A 7,851-nucleotide genomic window follows, 5' to 3' on the forward strand; every position below is an offset into this window, starting at 1 on the left:
GCCTGATTTATGGACGGAAGAGGGCAATCCAGCCCCCAGCAGCCCCCACCCCCTCCTATACCCATCCAGACTTGTTCACTGATGCTTCTCACTTAAGCAGCTTTACAGACCTGGCCTGGGGTTGGGAAGGGAGGCTCAATCTGAGAAAGAGCAATTCTTTGCAATCATAACTTTGTTTTCTTTGGGGAAAGCTTGACCGTCCCCCAGGCATTAGCTTTCTGGACAGCTCTGGGTCTGGGGTGGTGGGTATCTGAGCACCGTCAGGGCTGGACCCCCAGCCAGCTCGCTTCTCAACCAGGGATGCAGGTGGCCTGCTGGAGCTGGGGGGTGGTGGCATACAGAGCCTTTAGGGGATTCTTTGGCAAGCTTGATTCGGAAACCAGATTTAAAAGATGGGCTGTTGATAATTGTATGTTCTGTAATTAGAGGTTACTTCTGGCTTAATCTGTTTCTTGCATTATTATAATAGTCATAGCTTTTATTCTTTACCACAAAGAGTAAAGAAATGGTTATTTTCTAACTATAAAAGGATAGCCTTGCCACAAATACCCTTTTGGATGAAATGACCCATTCTTTTCTCCTCATACTTCCTTTGTCTGTCTCTTTGGGGACCCCTGGGAGCTTTTCTCTGAGGACTAATAGCTGGAGCAGGGGGTGGTTGGGAACTAGAGATGAGAGTTAAGTTTTAGTATCATTTCCCTGCTGGTTCACTGCAAGAGGCAGGGGTGGGAGCACTCATGTTCTCAGACTTTTTCTGTGGCCACCTCATAATTTCAGGATTTATACACACAAAATAGCATTTCACTCTGCTTCCACACCTCCTGTGATATTGACCAAGTGTAGTCAAAAAGTATATCGAAACATACATGGAAAATGGAAAGCTAACTGGATGTATCTTTGGAATGTTGGTTCCCCTTACAGCTGTCGTTAGGGAGACCTTACACTGGGTACCCTGAGAAGGAGATAGGTTTGGAGGGAGAGCAGGGCATCCTATCAGGGGCTGTGACACCCTCTGTGTGTTGGGTTACCGCCATGCAGTCAGTCCCAGGAGTAGACAGCCCTCCAGAAGTGTCCCATATTCTTGGGCTGCCCTAACTCCTTTGCAGCCCCCACCCCCCAGCTAGGGCAGTGAGGAGACTTCAGAGGTGACACTTTAGTCTCAGGAGAGGTGGGAACTGCTGATGTGCTGGCCCAGGCTCTGAAACCCTTGTGGGGTTTGCTGGGAATGGAGAAGCAAATGCTTTAGTTGTCTGCTCCTGCTGTCTGGAATTGTTCAGATCAGTGTATCATCTCTGAGCACAGGAGGCTGCAGAGTTGGTCTGTGAATGAGACAGAGGTGCCAGCCTCCAGAGGCACACAGAGGAGAGGTTACTGTTTTGAGTGACTTTTGGAGATTTCTGTACCATGTATTATGCAGCTTCCTTGGTGTGCTCATTGCCTTCCTGCTGTTTTCATGGCTGTTGGATGGTGTAGGATCGATGCTGGAGAGGGGCAGAGGGCTGTGAGGGGGGTGGGGAAAGACATCCCCGTTAAGAGGGCGGCATCTAGACACAGACTCTCTGGAAATAGCGGTTATCAGACTTTTCCATGGCCACCCTGACGTCTACACTACAGCTGGGGGAAAGTATAACAAAGCTACACCGCTGACTGTTTTACATCATGCTCTTAGAAACGAGAGCATTCCAGGAATACAGACCCTATCAGTTCACCTCTATCAGTGAATCACATTGTCGGCACTCAATAAAAGCAATAAGATTATGAGGTAGAAGTAAAAGGGTTTGGATTTTCCATGAGGACTGAATCCCCCAGGGTGGTTAATTCCATTATTCTTTTCTGGACATGTGAATGTGACTTCTGAAGACATGATGTCATTCAGCCATTTGTCCCACTCACTCTCGCTCACCAAATATCTGACTCTGGGACAGATATGCAAAGACGAATGTGATAAACAAGGGCTACTAATTTGTGATGGGTCTCAGATGCTTCCTGACACCCAGCAACCATCAGCATCTGATCAGTGTCTGAGCTGGTGCTTCAGAGGTCACTGGACATGGTCAACTCGGTGGTTCCAGTGACAAACTCGGATTTTGGTCTCCCAACTGCAAGCCATGCAGGAGCCTGCCCTAGTTTTCACAATGAGATTGGGACAAGTAGTTTCCTTTCTCTGTGCTCCCACAATTATATAATTATATTTAATTATATATATACACACACACACACATACACACATACTTCCCAGGTGGCACTAGTGGTAAAGAACCCACCTGCCGCTACAGGAAAAATAAGAGACTTGAGTTTGATCCCTGGGTCAGGAAGATCCCCTGGAGGAAGGGGCATGGCAACCCACTCCAGTATTCTTGCCTGGAGAATACCATGGACAGAGGAACCTGGTGGGCTACATTCCATAGGGTCCCAGAGTGTCAGACATGACTGAAGCAACTTGACATGCATGCATGCATCCACATACATAAAAAATAATTTAACACAAAAGTCAAAGTGCTATTGAAATTTTATATATTTATCATTTTTTTATTTTGCATTTTTCTATCTCTTCTGTTCCAGTATCTCCTTGAGAGCAGGAGGCACGACTGCTGCTTCTCTGTGCCCCTTACAACTCTTAGCTGTCTGGCATAAAGCTGGAGTTCTTTCTGTATTTGCTGACTTGAGCTGAAATAGTCCCTGGAGAACCCCAGTTTCTGCCTCTATGACTTGAGCACCAGCTAACCCTCCCTCCCAGCCCCTTCAGTAGTTGCCAGGGAGTAGCTGGGGTCTGCGTGCAGGAATCGTGGAAGGCGGCAGGGTCCCAGATACTTACTTACAGCCCCGGGCAGGGGACTCAGGGACACAGCATTAGCGCTACAAAGCATCTTGGTGCCCATCAGCTATTCAGCAAGGCGGGGCCTGGGCGGGGAGCCCAACACTGCACTAGGTTCTGGCAAGATGCCTGCTTACATAGAAAGGCAACAAAAGATACACACTTGAAAGTAGAAAGTTCCATGCTACCTGAGCATGCCAGGCAGGTGCACAGCAATCAAGTATTAATGGGACAGGCCGAGGCGCAAGAAGTCAGAGTTGTTATCCTGAAAGAGGAGAGAATTGATTAACCATATAGTCTGGATCCAAGACTCCTGAGCACATTTGGGGTTGAGAGATGTTTACTCTACAGCCTAAGTGGGAAGCTTGTGAATGAGAATCAGTGGCTGGGGCAATATAGCATTGTGGATAAAAAGCATGTGCTCTGGAGCCAGAGAGCCTGAGTTTAAACCCTGCCCTGACAAGTCTTGGCCATGGGACCTTGGGCAAGTGACTTCACTCCTGGTGCTTCAAGTTCCTCACCCCTAAAATAGGAAACATCACATACCTGTCTTTTTGGACTGAATGAGGTGTAAGCACAGTGCCTGCCTAGCATGTAGTAGATCCTCCAGCAGTATGGCCTGGGTTTAGTCACATCTTCTTTGGGTAGTACTCGGGTGTGCCCTGATGCTTGTGCTGTTGGGAACCCCCAGCCTGATTCCTTTGTTTCTACAATAGCAACTGCTTCATGGATCTGTTGAGTTTCATTTCATTCAATGATAAAAATTTCAGAACTGCTAGGGACTGGAAGAGCACCCAGTCTCACCTACTATAGGTCAAGGAAATTGAGTCCCAGAGATGTAAAGCAACTTGGTCATAACCACACAGCTAGTTAATGGTAGTTCCAGGACCAGAAACTAAGTCTTCTGGCTCCCAGTCCAGGTATCCTACAGAAAAGTCACACGAGAAAGGAGCCTGGCAGACAGAGAAGGAGAACAGAAGAGAGACAGGAGGGATACATACAACCTAACAAAGAGAGAAGAAAGACAGACACGCACGTACACACACCCTGGAACAGGGAGAGAAAGGAGAGACAGGGACTGTGGGGGATGGGAAAGAAAAGGATAGATTTAAAAACAGAGATCAGAGAAACAGACATACATGGGCTGGGAGAAGAAAGAGAAAGAGGAAGGTGGGGCAGAGACAGAAGAGAAAGAGACAGGGACTCCTGCTTGTGGAGAGAGGAGGGAGAGCCAGCCAACCTCTCCCTGTGCCTGACTCCTTATCACATTGCCATTTCTGGGGGTGGTCTTTTCCCAAGCAGGATTACCTTGTCCAAAGCATGGAGTAAAGCAGAGAGGTTGAAATCGAGATAGACACCAGTGAAAACAAGATTTAGACATTATGTAGCCAGAATCGGCCTGACACATTACCTCTGTGCTAGCTCTTCTCTGGGTCCCAACAGGTGTCCTTTTACCATTCTCTTCCCCTCTGGGCTTGGAGGCAGTGAAAATAAGTCTCTGAGGATGAAACTGGAGCTTGGGTTCATTAAGATGCAGAAATGCATGGACAGGGCACACCTGCCATAGTATTGCTAGTGGAATAATTTTCAGTGCTGTTGTTTTTCCAGCGTAGAGTGGAACAGTACTAAAAGTGAAAACGAAAGTATTGGTCCTCAGTTGTGTCTGACTCTGCAACCCCATCCTCTGTCCATGGGATTTCCCAGGCAAGAATGCTGGAGTGGGCTGCCATTCCCTACTAAGCAATAGCCAAAAGAGCATTTCACAACAATATCAGCCAACTTATCTTTCCATCATGGGCTCCTTCTGAGCCCAGATAGACCTAATTTTGTTGAGAAGAACAAGGAGTAGCTAGTCTTGATCTTTCTGACAGATGCAAATTCCATCCCATTTTTTCACAGGCAGAGAAACTGTCATGAGTATCTCTGTAAGCTGTCTTATTCTACCTCCTTTTCTTCTTCCCCTTGCCTGTGGTGCAAGAATAAATTGGTAAAGTGTTTTGAAACACTTGTGTGCAAGGCCCTGTGCTAGGAGTTGGGGGTCCCTGGCCTGAGAGAAGACATATGTACCTGAGGATGTGTCAGTGGCAGGTGTCTGTCTGGGTTTAGGGCCAGAGAAGCAAGACAACAATGGGCTGGTGGAGTCACAGCAGGAAAATTTCCCATGGTTGGAATGGCATTTGCACTGGTCCTTGGAGCTCAGGCAGAGGATCTGGGGATGGTATTCCTGGGGATAGCCAGGAAGTGGAGAGCTAAGTTACAGCCAGGGGACAGGGAAGAGGAAATCTAACTGAGTGCCTGCTCTTGGCAGTGATAGCAGGAGGTCAGGCTGGAAGGGTTAGGACATGACCTGTTTGAGGTTCCAGTGCCCTCCCTTAAGAACAATGTGTTTTGCTTTTAAGTGGCCCAAAAGTGAGCTAGGGAGGGGCAATGATGACAGTATTTTCTGGCTCAGTGACTTTCCATTCTGAATGAATGCATTAATATTAAAATCCATAGTTCTGTACTACAAATGAATCTCACCTGTTTCTCTCAGTTTTTACTGAAGCCTCATATGGAAAGCTATAGCTTTTACTGTGTCAGCTCTTGCCTGCCAAACAATGTGTAAAAAGGATTTGAGGGTAATTTTTTTAAACTCCAGATAGTGGATCTTTTACTAGCTATAATGACTAAAGCCCCTTAATCATACTAAACCAGTTTGGGCATTGTATAATCCAATTAACAGCTTTGCATAATAAAAGGTGAGCACTTTAGGTTACAAATTGCATGCTTAGGAAAAAAATGACTGGAATGATGATGGGTCTAGAAATGAACTCTTCTTATAAAAAGGAAGGATTAAAGCATCTGAGAAGGAAAATCTCACCCAGGGCATACATAGTCCCAGGGAGATGGGGGAACACACACAGTAGGAATCATTCTCAAAAATCTGAAATGCCAACTGGTGGTAGCTGGTGGGTATGTCAGGGAGGAGATTCAAACATCAGAGGTATGATTGGATTCCAGCCCTGAGATTTTTTTTTTTCCTGAGATTAAATGTGTCTATAAACGTTTTATTATTCATAGCTCATGATTCATCTTTATGAGCAATTGAATATCTAATCACTTATCTTATTTAATCTTCCAACACTATAAAGCAGGTGATAGTTTGGTCTTCATCTTACTGATAAGGAAATTGAGGCTTAGAAAGGTTAAGTAAACTTGTACAAGGTCACATAGCTAGAGGCAGAGGAAGGATTTATACCCACTTCCACTGAATTTCTAAGTCCATGCTCTTAGCCTCTCTGCTATGCCCTGGGCACTATGCTGGATGATGGGGATGCAGAGAGACACAGCCCCTGCCCTCGAGGGGTTTATAAGTTAGTGCTGGAATGTCATTGCTCAAAGGGCCCAGATAGATTACTTAGTCCCAAAGGCTGAGACTTGCCCAAGATTGCATAACTGCAGACAGATGAGATTCATTCCCAAACTGCCTGTGCAGTAAGACCCACACAGGCAATCACACTCGCACTCAGACGCTCTTCACCCGCTCCATCATTAGAAAATGGCCCGCTATGGTTATTTATATCTAACACAATGCCCCTAAAAAAAAAAAAAAAAAAATGCCCCTAAAACAAGCCCTACCCATTCTCACTTGTTTTTCACAACCATAATTACATTACCTCAACATTGTTGGTGGTTTTCTTTGTTGGTGGTTTGGAGTATCTTGAATAATTTCCATTTGCCCATGGTAGTATTTAGCAGTATAAAAACTCTCCATTAAATTTTGATGGTGATAATCCAGTCATTCAAATCTGTTCAAGTAGACAACTGATGATTCTTTGGGCAGGGCGGGTGTCCAGAAAGTGAGCAGGTTTGGGCTTGGCTGAACTGGGGGAAGTAGAGAGGGGAGAAACAGAGGGCTCTGCCAGTCAGGGTTGCTTTCTGATTGGAGTGGGGATGAGGAAGCTTTCTCATCTGACTCTTCTGTGTCACTGATCTTGGAGGGGGCACTCTATCCCTCTCCCTGTGGGAGGAGGCTGGCACCAAAGTGTATGTTCCAGTCTTCTCCATGTACTCTCCAGCTAGAATTAGCAGGGCTGGGAAGTGGGCCTTGGAGGCCTGCCTCTGATGTGCTCAGACCCTCCTGCCTGGAATTTCATTGACCCTTAGTACCCTTCACACTCTACACCTCACCCGCCTTCCTCTCTGCCCTGCTTTCCACCTTCTGTTCCCTTCCCTGTCATGGTCTTCTCCCTTGGTGCTTACTTTGATTTTCTGATTGCAGACTCTGTTCTGACTGAACAGTGGTCATTCTGTGATGAGCACCTTCCAAGGAAGGATTTGGGTCCCTCCCTCTGGCAGCCTTGGGAAGCTGGTGGGTCCTGAGAAGCAGTGAGAAGTCCCTCCCCAGAAGTTACTGAGCCTCGGGGCTTTCTTGAGCCACTGTAATTTTAAACACCTTTAATGTCCTCAGTTCCTCTTTTATTGTTAACAAGTGACTAAACAACATTCAAAAAAACTAAGATCATGACATCTATTTCTATCACTTCATGGCAAATATGTGGGGAACAAGTGGAAACAGTGGCAGATTTTATTTTCTTGGGCTCCAAACTCACTGTGGATGGGCAGTAACTGCAGCCATGAAATTAAGACACTTGCTCCTTGGAAGAAAAGCTATGACAAACCTGGACAGCTTATTAAAAAACAGAGACATCACTTTACCGACAAAGGTCCATATAGTCAATGCTATGGTTTTTCCAGTAGTCATGTACAGGTGTGAGAGTTGAACCATAAAGAAAGGTGTGTGTGTATATGTGTGTGTGTGTGTGTGTGTGTGTTAGTCACTCAGTTGTGTCCGACTCTCTGTGACTCCATGGACTGCAGCCTTGCCAGGCTCCTCTGTCCATGGAGTTCTCCAGGAGAGAATACTGGAGTGGGTTGCCATTTCCTTCTCCAATGCGAATTTTACTAGTAGTAGTTTAGTCGCTCGGAGAAGGCAATGGCACCCCACTCCAGTACTCTTGCCTGGAAAATCCCATGAACGGAGGAGCCTGGTAGGC

The 7,851-nt window shown here is 46.2% G+C and overlaps 1 protein-coding gene across 5 annotated transcripts in view; it reads left to right on the forward strand.

The window, feature by feature from the left end:
• Window positions 1-7,851, forward strand: part of KALRN (kalirin, RhoGEF kinase) — a 626,732-nt gene that overhangs the window by 243,443 nt on the left and 375,438 nt on the right. The gene's annotated exons all lie outside the window — the stretch shown is intronic.

The sequence above is a fragment of the Bison bison genome, unplaced genomic scaffold, assembly GCF_000754665.1.
Source record: "Bison bison bison isolate TAMUID 2011002044 unplaced genomic scaffold, Bison_UMD1.0 scf7180017864032, whole genome shotgun sequence".
Classification (NCBI taxonomy): Eukaryota; Metazoa; Chordata; class Mammalia; order Artiodactyla; family Bovidae; genus Bison; species Bison bison.